The sequence below is a fragment of the Abramis brama genome (genome assembly GCF_963993115.1).
Source record: "Abramis brama genome assembly, chromosome: 18".
NCBI lineage: Eukaryota > Metazoa > Chordata > Actinopteri > Cypriniformes > Leuciscidae > Abramis > Abramis brama.
In genome coordinates, this window is record NC_139980.1 from 5,344,454 (window position 1) to 5,364,267 (window position 19,814).

The 19,814-nt window shown below is 37.2% G+C and overlaps 1 protein-coding gene across 4 annotated transcripts in view; it reads left to right on the forward strand.

The window, feature by feature from the left end:
* Nucleotides 1–19,814, forward strand: part of sash1a (SAM and SH3 domain containing 1a) — a 232,718-nt gene that overhangs the window by 151,331 nt on the left and 61,573 nt on the right. The window contains exon 1 of one of the 4 annotated variants that reach the window (XM_084090768.1): nucleotides 10,796–10,872. The exons of the other annotated variants lie outside the window; for them this stretch is intronic. The gene's annotated coding sequence lies outside the window, so the exon portion shown is untranslated. Of the gene's footprint in view, nucleotides 1–10,795; nucleotides 10,873–19,814 lie in introns of those variants that run through there. 4 annotated transcript variants of the gene reach the window in all.

Below are 19,814 nucleotides of genomic sequence, written 5' to 3' on the forward strand. Positions count from 1 at the left end.
TATAAGTCCATGTCTTGCCACCAGCGGATGCGGAAAACAAAAGTGCGCTCTGGAAAATGACACCATCTGGAGCAATAACAAGAAATCTTATTGAAAACTGCACAAAATGACCTTTTCAGGATCATAAAACAACACTAAATGAAATTTTAAGATGCCCAAGAGCAATATCTGAGAGTATCTATCTGTAATATAACAAGAGTTGCAATATCTTTGTCCTCTTGGTAGCATATGCATGCACTGTAAGTTACTGAAAGAAATATATGAGGTGGTCAATGATTCAACACCGCTATTCACTAAGGATGATTCACACCGACCATGCTCTTTATGTGTTTTATCTCATTATCTGCTGAGGAATCCTAACACAGGCCATGTAGCATGGATGATGTTTTGGTATAATGAACTCACTCACACTGACAAGTTGAGAACGAGAAGGCTTCTGTACTTTGTCCTTGGAGTTCTGAAAAGAACAGTGTCTTTTCCTGGTAAATAAGAAAGCTCATGCTGAACAAATGAATAATTCTTCCTATTCAGAAAGACTGATTGCAGACAGATTTGTGTATGAGAAAAGCTTGTTTCACACTGCAAATAAAAATCAAATAGTTTTGCTTTCTAATAAAAATATATTAGCATTGCTTGCAAAGCAAATCTGTAAATAATTATGTAAACTTTTCAGATAAATAAATGAATAAATTCAATGGAGTAAGAACAATAAATTAATTCAAGATATATTCTATGAAAATATTGTATACAATGTATTATGCATGTGAATGTAATATAATTCATATTTATTATGCATATTAATATATATTATTATGAATATAATATGCAATTTTGTTTCTTAAGTGAATCTCTCTTCTTTGAATGATGTGCATATGATATTCTTACTGAAAAACAAGACAACATGCTGATTAAGATGCAAATCCTATGAACCTTTAACAGACATTCAGATGTTTCAGTCATTGATTATGTGCTCTGATAGCCTGAAGGTCAAACATCTATAAGATCTGACGTGTGCTAACTAAGACTAATTACTTAAACTAGCTGAAAACAAGCACTTTCAAATGCCATTAGCTTGATATACGGTTTAATTAGTATACAGTAGATGATGAGATGCCCCACAGGGTACATAAATATATTAAACTATTCCATAGAAAACATAGCATTCCATAACATGTAGGTCTATGTGATTGTTAATGAACATCTGCCCTTTGTTCAGAGAGGGCACACTCATTTAAAGGCTCAGTTGTTGCGTCATCTGAATTTGCAAGTCTAAAATATGACAAATATTAAGTGCTTGTTGATGTATACTATATATGTAAGTATATTGTAGGATTGAAGAGGAGGCGAGACGATGAGGGCAGAAGTAAAGAAAAGGGTTTAAGAATTAATGAAACAGTGCTTGTGATAACGGGAGCAACCGCTTTGGCTGTGAAAAAGCATTGTGGGTAATTCATGCCAATCAGCCCCACAATGTTAGTCTGAATGGATACCAACACTGTAATAAATGAAGCCTATTATAGCTGCAAATTGTGTTTGCTATATGTGATGTTTAATTTGATATTTTAGCCTGAATGTCATACTGCTACTGCAAAGAATAATGGCTACAAATTTTTTGATGACAGTGATTTGTTGCCCTTTAAGTTGTTTTTGAGATTTTACACGGTGGTCACTGATTTGGTTGTACAGATTCATCAAATTTATTTATAGTTTTTTTTTTTCATTTTATGCCAGCTCTATTTAACATATTTCACCATGCACTCTGATGATTGGATTTTAAACCCAGAATTACAGCATGAAAGGCCCATTTGGATATGCCTTGTGTGAATGCATGTCTGTGCATGTATTTTTGTGTCTTTGTACACATGTCTGGAAACAATAAAGGAAGCAGGCATAAAAAATGTGAACTGATTTGTTCTAGTGGTACATTTGATGCAGAGCTTCATCCTCCATCTGAAACGCTCAGCATTGTGACACTGTCCACAAAAAGAGCCATTACAATGCGCTTTCTTACAGTCACACTATTACAGGATGCAGTGTTTAAAATAATCACTCAGGCAGACATGAAACAAGCATAATGTAGTCAGCAGGGAGCCAGTGACTTCTGTCTGCCTCTCTAAATCAAGATTAATGGGCTTGTGAATGCTACATTAATAGGCTGTCACTTGAGGATACATTTACAAGAGCAGGATGATTATCCCGGTTTTACTTAATTTCCTCATTACAGGTGTTTGTGTTGAACTGAAGCTGGGTTAGAGCAGGGCACAATTTGAGAAAGGCAGATCCAGTCCAGCACATGCTAAAGTTTGGGGTTGGAATTTGTTTAATGTTTTTGAAAGAAGTCTCTTGTGCTCGGCTAGGATGCACTTATTTTATCTACGGTAATATTGTGAAATATTATTACAATTTAAAAAAGGGGTTTTCTGTTTTAATATATTTTAAATGCAATTTATTCCTGTTAATATATTTAAAAAATGCTATTTATTCCTGTGATGGTAAAGATGAATTTTCAGCATCATTACTCCAGTTTTCAGTGTCACATGATCCTTCAGAAATCATTCTAATATGCTGATTTGCTGCTCAAGAAACATTTCTTATTATTATCATTTTTGAAAACAGTTGCTGATTTGTGTGGAACGTGATGATTTTTTAACATCATTTAGAAATCTTTTGTAACATTAATATATTTACTGTCACTTTTGATCAGTTTAATGGATCCTTGCTGAATAAAAGTTTTGATTAAAAAAAACAAAAAACAAAACACTTACTGACCACAAACTTTTAAAAGGTAGTATAAATAATTTATAGTTTTGTGTGATATCTATGACATTCTATACATCTTTTTAAGCCACATTGATAGTTTAGCTTGGATTAAACTATTTTAATGCATCATTTTGTTCTGAAATGCTGACCTTTGTAAGTTGCAATGATGATGGGAACATAGAGGTTCACTGGATTTCATTATGGCCAAAAAACAAGTCAAAAGACAGCCCTGTCTCTCTCATTCTACACACACATGCTCACTCATATGGGCAGCATCAGAGCAGTAGTGTGAGTGTGTGTGTGTGTGTGTGTGTGTGTGTGTGTGTGTGTGTGTGTGTGTGTCTGGCAGGCACAAAAACACAGACACCTTTTCTTGTGTTTTATGATCATGAAAATGTTTCCATTTATGCCTGACTGTGATAAGTAATAGATAAACTCTTGTGTATGCTCTTTTAATAAACACTACTCTGTGTTAAGTAGTGAAGAAACTGAAGAAATTATGTTTTTTCTGCATTTCTGAATCTGCTCTTTTCCCTGGGCTACTAGTAAGGCCTCAGTTATTATGATGGGTAATATCCTTGTACATTAGGAATTGCTGACGCAAAGCATTGTGGGAACCATAGACTACACTTGATTTAAATGAAGTGCTTCTGAAATATAGTCTCATTTCGCTGTCAGTCAGCCTAATGGTTTTACCACTGACAGGGCTGTCATGCTCGGCTCCAGTGTCACACATCTAATAAAGGCCCTGCTTTCATATCTGGAGCTGAGTTTAGTTTCTGATGAGAGCCAACAAAAAGGTTGAGTCTCACTGAGGTGTGTTGCATTTCTTTAACATCATGACATACATAGGTCTAAATCAATGAATATTTGGCTGTGTGGTATTTATGTGAGGGTAAAAATTAATATAGACCTATACATTAACTGTAAATTTGTTTTCTGCCTAGTAGTAGTTTTCATTGCTCATTGAATGAAATACAGCAAGTCTGTCAGTAGAAGGAGAGAGAGTCTCTATTAATTGGAATTTCTGGGCCACTGAGTTGCTTAAGGCTTTATTATAAAAACATTTTCAAAACGAACAAGATTTTCATTAATTAGTAGAGAAACCCCAGATGTGCACACCCCCATGCCTTTATATAGTGAGAAGACTATAATAATTCTATATTGGTATTGTTTTCTTTTCTTTTTTTCTTAACCCAAGGCTTACCTTTTCATTCATTTTTTTTTTTTCACCCTGAAAGAGGCTTTAGCCCTGACTCGTTTTAATGTCATGTCATCTATCATCATGTTGGCTAGTAGTGTGTGTGTGTGTGTGTGTGTGTGTGTGTGTGTGTGTGTGTGTGTGTGTGTGTGTGTGTGTGTGTGTGTGCGTGTGCGTGCGTGCACTAGAGTCCAGTCTTTCAGGCCAGTTTATCCCTCCATCTGTAATTAAAATCACTCATGGAGAACACCACCACCGCTGAACAATGGCATCCATATTTTATAACACACCCACACACACACACACACACACACACACACACACACACAACACCTACAATTACAGTCTGAGCCGCTCTTAACACACACACACACACACAGAGACACACACACACACACACACACACACTCCCACACTCATTTGATGGAATTTATTTTTATCATCCAACCTGAAATTGGGTTTTGACAAAACTGTCACTTTCAAGGACCTAGATAAGATTTGTGTGTGTGTGCGCGCGCGTGTGTGTGTGTTTGATTATACTATAGTTCTGATTTCTGAAGAAATGTTATAAAATCTGGAATCACTTTTCATTCTTTTTCTCTTTCTGTCTTTCTGAGAGATTTTGGGCCTTTCACATTTTTTCCAAGTTGTAAAGGTCACTGAGTTTATAATAAGAAAGTGAGTTTTGAAACCGGGTTCCCAGGCACGCCCCTCCACCTTTCATTGGTCAGCCAAACAGAAAACCAGCACAGCATTGGTTAAGCCATTGATATAAATGGTTTATTAATGGTATAGCTCAATTGTTACATATTACGCTGGTAGAAATACACTACTGTTCAAACGTTGGAGTTTGGTAGGATTTAATTTTTTTTTAAAAAGATGTTATGCTCACCAAGGCTGCAATTATTTGATCAAAACTACAGTAGATACAGTAATATTGTGAAATATTATTATTAAAAATCATTTAAAAAAATCATTTCTATTTTAAGACATTTTAAAATGTATTTCTTTGATGGCAAAGCTGACTTTCCAGCATCATTACTCCAGTCTTCAGTGTCATCCTTCAGAAATTATTCTAATACACTGATTTGGTGTAGAAATATTTATTTTTTATCAATGTTGTGCTAATTAATATTTTTTCTATGCATTTTTTCAGAATTCTTTTGATGAATTAAAAAGTTCAAAAGAACAGCATTTATTTAAATTTTAAATCTTTTGTAAAACTGTAATTTTTTATCAATTTAATGCATCCTTGCTGAATAAAAAGTATCAATAAATAAAAATATTAACAAAATGTACTGACTCCAAACTTTTGAACGGTAGTGTGTTTTAACATAAAAACATTGCATGCTTCAGTCTTAAATTCAGTCTTTTCTATAACTGGAAGATTTAAAGCACAACTGTCACAAACTCCTGCTTACAGAGTAATGCCGAGTTTACACGGCACGATTTTCAAAGTAGTCGATTGCACGACTATCTGGGGTAACATTCAGTTGTGTTCACAGTGCACGATGGATCGGCGACAGGAGGTTTCACACGGCATGACTTTACAAAAGAAAGAATCGCTGACAACAACTGTCTGGTCCGCAAACTACGTTTCACAACCAAACACGCGAGAAGTGATAAGGAAATAACGCAAGATCACGCGTGCGTGAGACCGAAATTGTTAGTAAAAATGATCCAAATTGTCTGTGCGCTGATTTGCAGCGAAAAGGAGGGGGAAAAAAACAGATTATGCTGGAGGAAATGGTTTGGGGAGACGAGGGGAGCAAGGACTGTGTTTCTGCGACGAGAGTTGTGGGTAAATAAATAAATGTGCTGCTGTTGCTGCTGGTCAAGCAAATGTTTGTGCTTTGTTTCTGTTTGATATAATTGTAAATATATCTATTAAAATACTGATATTCTGGTCTATAAAGTTCTCCTCCCCGATCATCCCGATGTCCTGTTTCTTGCTCTCTCATTGGCTGTAGGTCATCGCCGATGTAGTTTTCAGTCTGAACACATTCACACTAGGGATGGTAAGATTCACCGATTCGCATCGGTGCATCGGCACAAAAGCTAATGATGCGATGCATCGATTTAAAGGAGAAGTTCACTTTAAAATGAAAATTCTGTCATCATTTACTCACCCTCATGTTGTTTCAAACCTGTATGAATTTCTTTCTTCTGCTGAACAGAAAGGAAGATATTTAGAAGAATATCAGTAACCAGACAGTTTTTGGGTCCCATTGACTTCCATAGTTTATTTTTTTCCTACTATGGAAGTCAATGGGACCCAAAAACTGCCTGGTTACTGACATTCTTCTAAATATCTTCCTTTCTGTTCAGCAGAAGAAAGAAATTCATACAGGTTTGAAACAACATGAGGGTGAGTAAATGATGACAGAATTTTCATTTTAAAGTGAACTTCTCCTTTAAATAAGTGTGCATCGGATAAGTTGGCATTTGTATCGCGATGCATCGTTTCTAACATATTTGCATCGGTAAAAAACGATTTATTCATTTATATTTATTAGTAGATGCGCTATACTTCTACTATTTAGAAAGTGATCAATCATTTGTGACCAATATTTTATTATGTAACTGCTGCGTCCACAATGAACGCGAATAGAGCGTCTGGAGCTAGTGGTTTCCATGTTAAAAAGACGCGTTGACAGGCGTCTGGTGGTCTTGCGGCGCGATAGACACGTTTAGCACGGCGCGACGGACGCGATTTCCCCTCATTCGCGTCTCATCACCATCACTCAACTGTTGCTCAAGCGCGTTCTCTCATCACCACTGCTGCAGCTGCTACGTGAATATGACGCATCACAACACTACGGAGTGCGAGGCGTGTCATGACAGTCACCTACAACCTTAAAGTAGGATATATATATATTTGCATTTGAATACAGTTATGAACGTTTATTTTTTATTATTGTTTGTTAAAACAGCATCTTCTTTCAGCTGAAAACCAAATCTTTTGTTTGTGAAAGAGCCATTAAAAGTCAGGCACTTAAGCAACTTTATGATTTGCTGTATGTCTGATATTTATTTTAAAATAAATAAAAGTTAACTATCTATAATTGCATAGCATCATATTACATTGAATCTCATTGCGCTGAATCGCATCGAAATCGTATCGCACTGCATCGTAATAGTAGTGAATCGTATCGCATCGCATCGGTAGCTGCTTATATGTATCCTTAATGTATCGTATCGTTGGCTATGCATCAAGATGCGTATCGTATCTGCCTTAGTTATGGAGATGCCCATCCCTAATTCACACAGATTTTGAATCGCAGACAGGTCCAGATATTTAGCATGCCAAATATCTCACCAAAACCAGTCGGCGAGCGAAAATCGGGCCTAAAATCGTTCAGTGTGAACTTGGCATCTGGACATCTTTGGCATACTATTTTGACTGGACAATGGTTTAGGAGGATCTTATTAATCTTGCATACTATATTAGCCAGTTAATACACTTGGGGTTGAGCCTGAGACTTTAAATTTAAGTTTAACTGATGTCTTCTCTCTCACGATCCTTCTCTCTCTTCCTCCAGTCTGACTGATAGACCATCCACGGCCACGCTTATCCTCAGGAGAGTCTGTCTCTCTCTCTCTTTCACGCCTCTCTAAATCATCCCTCACTTCATTTCAGTCCTTTATTCTTCCCCTGACTCTCACCCTTTACCTCGCAATTCTTCCTCTATCCATCGTCCAATCCCTCTGGAGATCTCTCCTGTCTGTCTGCTTCTGGTAATCACAGACAGGTTGAGACAGATGGCAATACTTCTTACCCGGTCTCTCTCTCACTTTATCTCACTTTGTCTTGCTCTGTCTCTCTAACGCTGCCTGAGAACAGAAAGCATTCAGTTCAAACTCAAAGAATTGATCACATGAGTAGCTGACGCAGTACATGGTCATTTAACATTTATTTATTATTATTATATTTTAGGTACTGTTTATTACTGTTAATTAGGTGAGACAATCACTAACCTGTCCTACTTAACCAAAAACAACCGTTTACTGGGTTTCTGTTTGTGCAACATTGTACCCGAAAATCTCAATCCAGTGTGTTAGTCCAAAACCCTGTTCCTCGTAACCTTACATTAAACATCGATCCGATCTTCTTATTGTCTGTGATTGTCACTTTCACACAGCAGTTTTGTGTTCAGTGTGAAACTTGTCACGTCATGCCTTGATAGGTCACACTTTGTCTGAGGTCAAATTTTGTGTGAAATGTCAGCAGTCAGATATATTGATTGGTAGTCATTTGTCACTTTTTATATATATTTGTTTAACCAATGATCCATAAATTCTGTCCTCTTTATGTTCATCAGGCATAATGTTTATGTATTATTGTATGCGCTTTATAATATATATGACAGTATGGTAAACAACAGCTTTAGGAAATGTTTGAGTACTGGTTTGAATTCATGATCAAAGGTTTGTTAGGAGGATATATGTGTTAGTCATTTAACTTTGTGTCCTCATTTTCATAATACTCTGCTGCCACCTAGTGCCACATTTCTCTCTCTCGATCTCTCTCTCTCTATCTTTCAGAGTCATCTGCACTACTCCTGCTGTTAGACACAAAAGACAATCAGTGCTTGTCGTTATAGAGAGACGAGTGGAGAGGACTGTGTTGGTGCAGTCAGGGATCTCACACATGCATACATTAACATCAGTGTTTACATATCCCTCACATAGACACTTAGGTACACACTGCAGAATGAACACAATTACCACACATCCAGTTAGTCAGACCTAACCTAGCCACATTCTTCCGATCAAGCACACACACAAACACTCATTTACATATAAATTGCAGTAAGTAGGACAGAGGACAGAGCTTGTTTAAATTTGATGAGAGCTTTTGTTCAAATGAGGACTGAAAACACAGGGGTATCGAATGAATACACTCTAAGATTCAGTGTGTATTTGTGTGTGTTCTTGGCAATAGTTTGGGGACATTTAAGGACAGCCTTAGTTGGGGGAAAAGAAACCTCCATTAAATAATACCATATGTAAAACCATAGAATCAATATAGAACTATAAAACAAAATAAATCTATTGTATGTCCCCACTACCCAAGTAAATTTTGTGCCTGAATATCCTCTTTCACTGGTCGTATGGTATTGCATGTCCCTGTATAATCTGTATTCATATGCTTGCATATCTAATTAATGTTATTTATCACCATTCCCATTTAGTTTTTATTGATTTGATTGGACTATAGCTTATTGTGACGACTCGAGCTGTATATCGTCCAACTGATAGTTCAACAGCAGCGCTCAGTTAAGTCAGATTAGATGCTAATGTTAGTATTGTTCTGTGCTGTTTCTGTTTGGATCTGTAGACATAGAGGAGCCAGGACTGAATGTAGAGCATCTTAATACCAGACTGGAACAGAGGTTTAAATCTAAACTAGAGCATAGAAATGCTATTATTACCCATAATTCATGGGATGACTCTTAGCATTCCTTGAAAGAGCAAGCTTTTCTCTTGGCTGGATTACTCGAAACCACTGTTCTCTTTCCTTGCAATTACACAAAATGCTCACTTTTTTTTCTGGCTGGTTTACTGGAGCTTCTTCAAATCATCCAGGAGAAGCAAATGTTCTTCAGAAAAGCTGATAGAAAGCAGATAAGATGTGATTCAAGTTCTTTGATTCTGTCAATTGGATCATTATTGGATAATTGCATCTCATTTTATACATTTTATGTTATTTCCTAATAAATAGGTTTACTCATGGCATGGGACCAAGATTGTATGATAGACGTAGTCATTCTCTCATATTATCTGAAATGACCGAAATAACCATCAATCAGTGTCTCAGTGGGTGGCCGAGCAAGGAGGAAAAAAAAAATCTAAATTATATATATAGTAGCAACCACCCAGCAATGACCTGAGTGTATGTGTGATAAACATACACACAGTTCAGTTGCTAGAGTGTTAAAAATCTATGACATTCTGGTCGCTATGAATGGCTTGGGTCCCTACTTCAATGTAAGTCTATGGTATTTTTCTACTCATTAGAGCATCCACCAAGTGAAATTGTTTAGAAAAGTAAACCAAATGATTTGAAAGATTTCATTAATATCTTGTCTTTCTTGTTTATTTATTTACATATTTCATTTTTTCTAACAGCACATTCACTCATTATTTTACATTGAAGAAACTGTTCATTGACTCACTTCAGCAACTGCTGTTTTTCCTGCTTGAAATATCATACTTTCCCTTACTATTACCCTTCTCTGTATGTGGGTCATGTATACATGAAAATTCTTCAGTGAGAAAGAGAAAGAGAGATGTGTGTGTGTGTGTGTGTGTGTGTGTGTGTGTGTGTGTTTGCCTTTGGGCTGTGTTCTAAAGTTTGAGGGAGGATGCTGGCAGTGGTTAACAGTAACAGGAAACGCCAGTCATCCCACTGGAGCCAATCAGCACTAGCCCAACTGAACCCAGTTACACTCCACTCCAGCCAGAGATGTTTCGCTGCAGCGCTCTTTCCATTGGGAACACAGCTGCGGTCTGTATGGATGTGTGTGTGTGCATACTTATTGTTACAACTTTAAGACCCATTGCAGCTGAGTACTGTTATGTATGTGCTGATATGTTGATAACCTGAGAGGATGATTCTGTGGTGGCTTATGTATGGTCATCCTGATTCCAGCTCTCCTCTGCTGCCATGCATTGTTCTATATTCCCCACTGTACTGAGAGAGAGAGAGAGAGAGAGAGAGAGAGAGAGAGAGAGAGAGAGAGAGGGCAGGCGTGGAGGAAGCTGTACTGAGGGAGGAGGGAACTTGGAAAAGAGGAGGGAGGTTTAGAGAGCGATAGAACAGAAAAAGAAATAAAGAAAGACAAAGAAAGAAGGAGGGAGACCTGTCTATTCTGAGTGACATTACAGCAAGGATCTCAATTATACTGGTGAGTCCTTCTTAAACTCCAGTGGAAACGTTTAATATTAATATTTGAATATTCTCAAGAGATTAACTTTCAAGTAGAGTTGCAGCACTCTGGCAAATATAATAGTAGGCTGCTAACATTCATAGTTTGGAGAACAACAGAGAGTCGTAGAAAGTTTGAGAGTTTTACTCTCGCTTGTCATACAATGTATTTCAGTTTGTTTGCATTTTGTCTAAGTGTGAGTTATATTCAGTGCAGCAAAATGAAGTTCAGTGATGTAGTGGTGTGATCCTTCTCTCACCCTGTCATTAGCTGTGTCTCTTATTGAAGATACAAAGACAAGTTCTATGAACAATACCTGTTGCATGTTGTCAATTACCATAGAAAATGTCAAATTCTGTTCTCATCCTTCAGTTGGTAATTAATAAAAAGTAATGTTGACAGTTACATGCTTACAATGAAAGTCTATGGGGCAAATGTACTAAAACTGTCCCATGGATTTCCATTGTTTTTAGAAGCTACAGGACAAAATAATATTATGTGGTAGGTCTATTTATATTTAACCAGGAACATTCTTTTAACAATTCTTGAATTTGTTTTTATTTTTTTATTTTTGGCTGGTAGGATATTCAATACATAGCAAACATACAGACATCTATGTGAAAAGTTTGGAGTCAGTATGATTTCTGAAAGAAAGAAAGAAAGAAATACATTTATTCAGCAAAGATGCATTACACTGAAAGGAAAAGCTTTTACATTTTCACAACAAAAATCTAGTTGTAATAAATGCCGTTCTATTCCACATTTCTTTCATCAAAAACTGTTTTTACAATATAGTAAGCAGCACAACTGTTTTCGACATTGATAATAATAATAAGATTTAGCTTTGTCATCATTTGAATAAATTACATTTCAAAAAAAGTTAAATTGGTTAGGATAAAAGACTTCTTTCAAAACGTTAAATAATATTACCGACCCCAAACTTTTGAACAGTAGTGTGTATGTATGAAAGTAAAAGAATTATGAGGAATGGATGTTTGACAAACAAGAAACTTAATTCATATCGTGATCTCATTTCGTTACAAGCAACAAAAGCCATTCATAAAGTACAACACAAACAGATACAAGATACACAGACAGAAAAAGATACTTAGGGCCCTATCTTGCACCCAGCGCAATTGACTTTGTACACCGACGCATGTATCATTCCTATTTTGCACCCGCGCACAGCGGACTTTTCCCTCCACAGACGCACGTCGGTAAATTAGGAAATGAACTTGCGCTCCCGGAGGCGGTTCAGCGAAAAGAGGAGGCGTGTTCCGGCGCAAACGTTCCCTGATGCTATTCTGCAGGTTTAGAAAACAATTCCGCCACTGACCAGGAAAAACCTGGTCTAAAGTCAGTGGCGCGTTGCGCATGTTATTCATATGCTATTTTAAGGGCGCATGCTTGGCCATAATCAATGTAGCGTGTGCACAACGCGCATACACTTTGCTTATCTCATCTACACACAGACGCAGCAGTTCTCATTTTTAGAAAACCATACATTATTACAAGGAAAAATATTATACTGGCAAATCCGCCGTTATAATAGCAATCCGCCATGGAACAAGCGCGCCTGCTCTTAAAGGGAATGTGAGATGACGCTCTGATTGGTTTATTTCACGTTACGCCCAAACCACACCTATGAATAATGAAGCTACTTCAGACCAACCCATTTTAGATTTGCGTCAGGCACAAGTCATTTATCCCGCCGGTATAATAGCAACAGCGCCCAAGACCCGCCCACAAAGTTACTTGCGTTTCGCGCTTGATACTTACGTTTCAGATCGTTAAAATAGGGCCCATAGTGTCATTTGCTGCACAATAAGAACCCTTACAAATATGAATTTGATTTTCACTGTTGACACACAGGAACATCTAGCAGAAGCAAAGGCAGAGCACAGGAATGGACACACACCCATGTATAGCCACGCGTGATTACCCAGCACTTAGGATTCAAACTGGAAAGGAAGTTAGACAATGAGTTATGTTTGTGTTGTGACGACAGCTCTTGCACCGACAATAAAATTTCACTAACAAGCATTCAGACATACACACACACACACACACATATACAAAGCCTCTTGTGTTTGACTTCCTGTCTGGAAGACGTCCAACAGCATCTGGATCAATTCAGGATTAAAATAGAAAGGAGAGACTTTGGGAGGGAGAGACGAATCAAATAGCTTGCAGAAGTCAGAAACACTCCGCAAACTACATCAAGTGAGAGAGAGAGTGACAGTGATTTGCTTTAACTGCTGGTAGTTTCATCAGTAAAATCATCATAACTGGTATCCCATCCTGATCAGAGCTGTGTGTTGCCATGACGATACGAGCCAGTACCTGCTCGCCGGCTGTTCCCTGCTATGGTCCATTGTGCGGTCTCCTCTTTTGAATGTGTTGGGATTTATTGTTCCGCATGCAGAGACATGTGCACGTGGCCTGAGGGAGCAGCGTATCTGTGTTTGCATTACTGATTACCTGTGTCTGTGTCTTCAAAGCTGGAGTAAAGTACACAGCTTGATGACAGCTTGTCCTCTGTCAGAGTCATGTGCATGAATGTTTATTAGTGGGGTTTGCTAAAGCAAAAGCAAGCATCACTGTTATTATTGCCCATACTTATGGTTAAGGATTTGGACAAATCTCTAATCCTAAGTATTGCAATTCAGTACATCCCACAATGTTTGTGACATAAAAGATACCTCAAATTGTGTGGCTTTTTGAGAAGAGGAGTGCTATTACTTTTCTAAATCATTGACTTACAATTTTCTCTACAACAGCTACACATACACACAAACTTTGAAAGGACATGAGTCGAATCTAGAATATCTTGGGGCTGCGCTCTGCACTCTTCTTGGGCAAGAAGCGAAATAGCAACTACCCAGAACACCCTAGCAACCACATAGCAACCTGCTGACAGCCACTCTTGGCAACTCTTCCATGGGTGCCTGTGTGATTTTCCCACATTGCTGTAGTTATATTCTTAGCTTTACTTTTTTTGTAATTATACATTGTAGATATTGTGTTTTAACCGAAACATCAGCCTGATGATGTCATTTCCAATAATACCGGAGTGGCAGACAACGTATAATCAAGCCTCCAATCCTCCTCTGCTGTAGACATGACACACACACACACACACACACACACACAAAGAGAGCGGACCATATTTATGGATTATTTTAGGGATGTTGTTTTTGGGAAAAGTGTGTGTGGTCCAGGAATTCCCTGTATTGTGGGGACAGAATGTCATATCTACAGTGCTGGTCAGAATTATTTGCCCCCTTTGTAAATATGATCAAAGATGGCTGTAAAAAATAAATCTGCTGCATTGTTATTCCTTTTGATATTTTATTCCAAAAATTAGCAAAAATCGAACCTTTCATTGAAGTAAAAGTATTATGAAATAAATGTTTTTCTCCAAAACACGTTGGGAACAATTATTTGCCCCCCTTTATTAAATACTTCTTGCAACCTCTTTTTTCCAAGATAACAGCTCTGAGTCTTCTATAATGCCTGATGAGTTTGGAGAACACCTGACAAGAGATTAGAGACCATTCCTCCATACAGAATCTCTCTAGATCCTTCAGATTCCCAGATCCATGTTGGCCACTTATTTAGGGTTCAGGTCTGGGGACTGGGATGGCCATTGCAGATGCTTGGTTTTGTGCTCAGTGACCCATTTTTGTTTTTGTTTTATGTTTGTTTTTTGATCACTGTCCTGTTGGAAGATCCAAACATGGCCCATTATAAGATCTCTAGCACAGGTTGTCAGGTTTTGATTTTTTATCTGTTGGTATTTGATCGAATCCATGATGCCATGTATCTGAACAAGATGTCCAGGACCTCTGGCAGAAAATTAGGCCCACAGCATTAAAGAGACAGCAGAGTGGGCAAACAATTGTTCCCAATGTGTTTTGGAGAAAAAACATTTATTTCATAATGTGATTTTCCCCCCACTTTCAATTATTTTACTTCAATAAAAGGTTAGTCTGTCTGTCTGTCTGTTGTTCAAAAATCGCTTTTTTTAGATTAAAATTAATACTTTTTACTTAGCAATGATGCATTAAAATGACATTAAAGACATTTACAATGTTACATTTCTATTTAAAAAAAAAACTGTTCATCTGAACTCTTTATTAACCAAATAATATTTGAAAAAATATATCATGGTTTCCACAAAATACTAAGCAGCACAACTGTATTCAGCATTGATAATAAGAATAAATGTTTCTTGAGCTGCATATCAGTATTTTAGAGTGATTTCTGAAGGATCATGTGACACTGAAGACTGGAGTAATGATGCTGAAAATTCAGCTTTGCCATCACAGGAACAAATTACATTTGAACTAATATTAAAACATTGTATTTGCATTGTATTTTTGATCCTAGACATTTTTAAGTACAATCAATTTGGATGTTTAAGTAATTTCAACTTAAATTACATTAAACTGACTTTAAAAATGAGTTGAAGCTATAAAACTTAGTTAAAAAAGTAGCAAATTGCTTAACTTATTGGTGAGTTAAAGCAATGTAAAAACATATATTGTCTTAACTTATTGATCATAATTTTTTTACAGTGTACAAGGGGTATCTGTTTTCACTTTCTGTATGTGTTTGATATAATCAAGATTGGAATATGATGGGCTAACATGTTAATACCTAACGTTGGTTGTACTGTACTGTATGTTTTACTTATGCACATCTGAATGAAGTCACACATACACACCCTCACATGCACAATTACATGGCTTTATGGTGTGCCACCACTGCAGAACAGAAACACCCATGTACATCACTGATGTGAAATGAATTGATGATTGGTTTACAGTCCAATGACAAACACTAGAAGATACTCTTACTGTAAAATAGTGCAGATAACAAAGTCACTAATATGCCAGCAGAGAATTCCAGCAACACAGCACACACTAGGATGTGTGTTTATAAGCCAGTGTGGTTCCCTGCTGTTTGAGCATGATGTTAAGTTTGAATGAGGTCACCACACATCTGGAGAATGACACAGTTTTGAAACTCTATTCAGTGAACTAAAGCTTCTCTCTCCCACCGAACAAGAAACACTCAATTTCTTTCTCTCGTCACATACACGTACATTTACTAAGATACTTAGATGGGGACATACTATAATCTCTTTGTTTACAAATTAAGCACTTCACTATTACACTGAAAAAAATGATTTGTTGAATTTATTAAAAAAAAATTATGGTAAGTGGTTGCACACAATTGATTTTAGCTACATTTAAACAAATGCATTAAGTTGAACTAAAATTGATTAAGTTCAACTTAATGCATTTGTTTAAATGTAGCTAAAATCAATTGTGTGCAACCACTTACCATAAAATTTAAATTTAAATTTTAAATTTAAATTCAACGAATCATTTTATTCAGTGTAGCACTTAAAATTGTAGGCTAAGCCTTACATAAGAGTTTTGTAGGGAAAAACAAAAGTATAATTAAGCATATATGTTTAATTATACTACCTTTAAAAGTTTAGGGGAGGTAAGATTATTATTATTTTTTTTACTTATATTTTTATTTTGAACCACAACATAACATCTATGCATTGTTTTTACCAAATGGTGTGAAAGTGGTGTTTTAATATTCATGAACTCATATTCACATCACAAACTGGTTGCATGTGTGCTGTATAGTCACGTCTCTTGTACATGCGTGTGAAGACAATGAAGTGTGACACTCCCATTCTCCTGCTGGCCACCCTTTTACACACTGACAGCATTCACTACACACACACACACACACACACACACACACACACACTAATGCTCTGATGCTGCCCATATGAGTGAGCATGTGTGTGTAGAATGAGAGAGACAGGGCTGTCTTTTGTTTCGTTCACTGACAGAAATGCTGTTCAATAATGAGCTCATGCCACAACAACAGTGTCATGTAGTGGCAGTCAAGCACACAGGCCTGTACCAGCACCACACACACACACACACACACACAACGCACACACACAGACACATCCCTTCATCTTACACAGGCAAACCATGGGGGTGGACAGAATGTAATATGTTGTGTCAGGTTATCACAAATTATTTCAACAGATTTTATGATAAAAAATACAATGGAGGACACTATGCAGTGTCAGTTCAGCGGTAGCAGTGCTTTTTTATAGCATAACTACTGGATATTAGAAAGATATCGAAACAAAATAATTTCAGAATAAGCCAAATATATGTGTATTTTTTAAAAACAAAAGGATAAAGAGATCGGGAACGCATTAGTGATGTCTGGATCGTATTGTGAGCAGATGTATTTTATTCTTAAGGTCTGATTCAGGACTCCCAATTTTTTTTCCACACTCTTTGCATATGTGTTTATAATATGCATCACAGGTGTGTGTGTGTGTGTGGATTAAACCTGAAAAATTTGCTTTCTAAATGGTCCATGCTGAATCTGTCTTCCTCTGTGATGCCAGCAGAGATCGCCCTGCCTTCCTGAACTGTTTAGTTATAGGGCCAGTTTTCAGGTCTCATTAGCTCTGTCTGTCTATAATGTTCAATACACTATATTTATTACAAGAAAAACTGTATGGTCAAAAACTGTGTATACAGATAGATTGACAGACAGATACATTTGAAAAACGGCATTTTCATTTCAAAACGCTCTGTCCACACCAGCATTTCCAAGTGTTTTCCGAAAGTTTCTTGTCCACGCATGCTTAAATCCTCATAAAAGCTCACTGAGATGATAGAGACGGAACAAGATATAATAAAGTTATTTATTCTCGCAATTCTTCTGGCACTGTATACATCCTGGTCGCACTCACTCACCATTATATGTTTGGTCTAAAACACGACTGCTCTCATGTTTTTCCGCAGGACAAGAAATGCGAGTAAATTCTGTCATCTTTGCAGGACTGTGATAGGAAGAGTGCGCAAAGTAACATATTTTAGCAACTGTGTGAAAGTGAATAGCCCACAACAGGCACAATAATGGTATAAACATGAATATCTATCAGTACAATATGCGTCACATGACTAAACATGCTTTATCGGTTTCAGATACCTCAATTTTCACAGTCCCCACTCTACGCCGTTTTCAAATTTATCCACTTTGGAGAGCGTTTTCAAAAATACAGGTATACAGACAAATAGATACATAGACAGACAGAAAGATACATAGACTGAAAGATAGGACGATAGATGGATATTGAGATGTTGATTAGTAACCGTTCTGATGCATTCAGTGAGTTTTTGTCATTTGTCATCCCTTCAAAATGGTACCTTCTGAGCTCGTCTTAAATGACTCATTAAAAGAATCTGTTCATAAGAGTCATTTTCTCATGAATCAGATTACTCTGGACACACTGTATTTCTGTGAGGAGTTTTGCTAAAAAAAAAAAAAATCAGTACAGGAAACACTGAAACAAGATAAAATAAGGACACCCACAATACTGTGAGTTCTCTTTAGTCCTGCCAGGGAGACTCAAAATAAAAGACATGCTGAAATGTGCTCTTTCTGCTAAGACCTTGAAGACATAACACACATTGTTCGTTTATTTGAAGGAGTTTAGACTTTGTGTAATCTGGCAGAGAAGTGTTTTGATGATACGTAGATTTTTCCAGTAAAGAGACAGATACTTTGTTGCTTATCCACACACACACACACACGCACACGAGGTGGGACCACATGTAGCTGCAAATATGTTGACACAGCATCTACATCCCTGTGGACTAATGATTGTTATTTTGCTGCCTGCTGTAACAGCCAAGTCTAATTGTGTGTCTGAAAGCTCCCGCTGAGTTTGATGTGTTTATGAAAATCAGTCCCACATTAAATAATGGATAATGGGGCCAATAAAGTCAAGGCCATCCTGATCAGTGCCAGCAGAGTTGTACCTATATACTATTTTCCCTTTCATCCTCCACCCCCAGCGGCGAGTTAAGTGGGCTGCAGTGTGTGTGTGTGTTTGTTGGCGTCTGACCACAGCAGTATATTAATAGAGGAAGACTACCTGAGGGGGAATAGGTGTTTTGGGAGCGGAGATTGAAACAGCCCATTAAAAGAGTTGTTTTCGTTTTCCTCTTTTCTTACCCACAGCAGCAGGAGTCCAAACACATACAGCGTTCACTTTCACCGCCCGGCTACTGTTAACTTTACACATCATGAAATCCAGTTCACATTGTATCTTTTTTAAGAGCTTAAAATGTCTGAACTAATACTACTGAAACACTGATATTGTAGATATTAAAAAATACGTTTCCAGACAGTTTTCCTTAAACACAGCCCGATTTCCATCACTTGACAACCAGGTAGTCCACTGGTTGAGACTGTTCTGGTAAATCAATCTACAAATTGCTTACTTGGTTGTCTCAGCATATTAAACTGAGATATGAGAAAGCATTTATTATATATATATAAAAAAATACACACTTCACCTTTAACATAATTGATCCATAGTTGACATCAGCATTGGCACTGAGTTAATAAGGAAGGTCTTGAGTTGATCTTGGCTGGCTCACTGTTCAGAAGATTTATTGTGGAATAGATTGTGATCTCTTGAACTGCCCTGCACTGCACGCTTTTAAAGGCAGCCAGAAGCAATCAAAGCCCAACCCGTCTCTGTCTCTCCCCCAGGCATTATCAAACGCTCAGAGGGTGTCTGCCTGAGTAAATAGAGCAGGAGCTTTCTGATGATGCCAACTAGCACAAAAGCAGGAAAGTGCAGTGGAGGAGAATCATTTTAGGATTTTGTATTCTCTCCAGTGTAATGTGTGTTTCTCATGTTAACAACTTTTTTACACTTACACTACTGTTCAAAAGTTTGGGTCAGTTTTTTTTAAAAAAATACTTCTGCATCTATTCAGGGTGCGAAAGTATCAGCAAGGACTTTTTGTTTTACGTTGTTAGAAAAATAAATGCTGTTTTTGTACTTT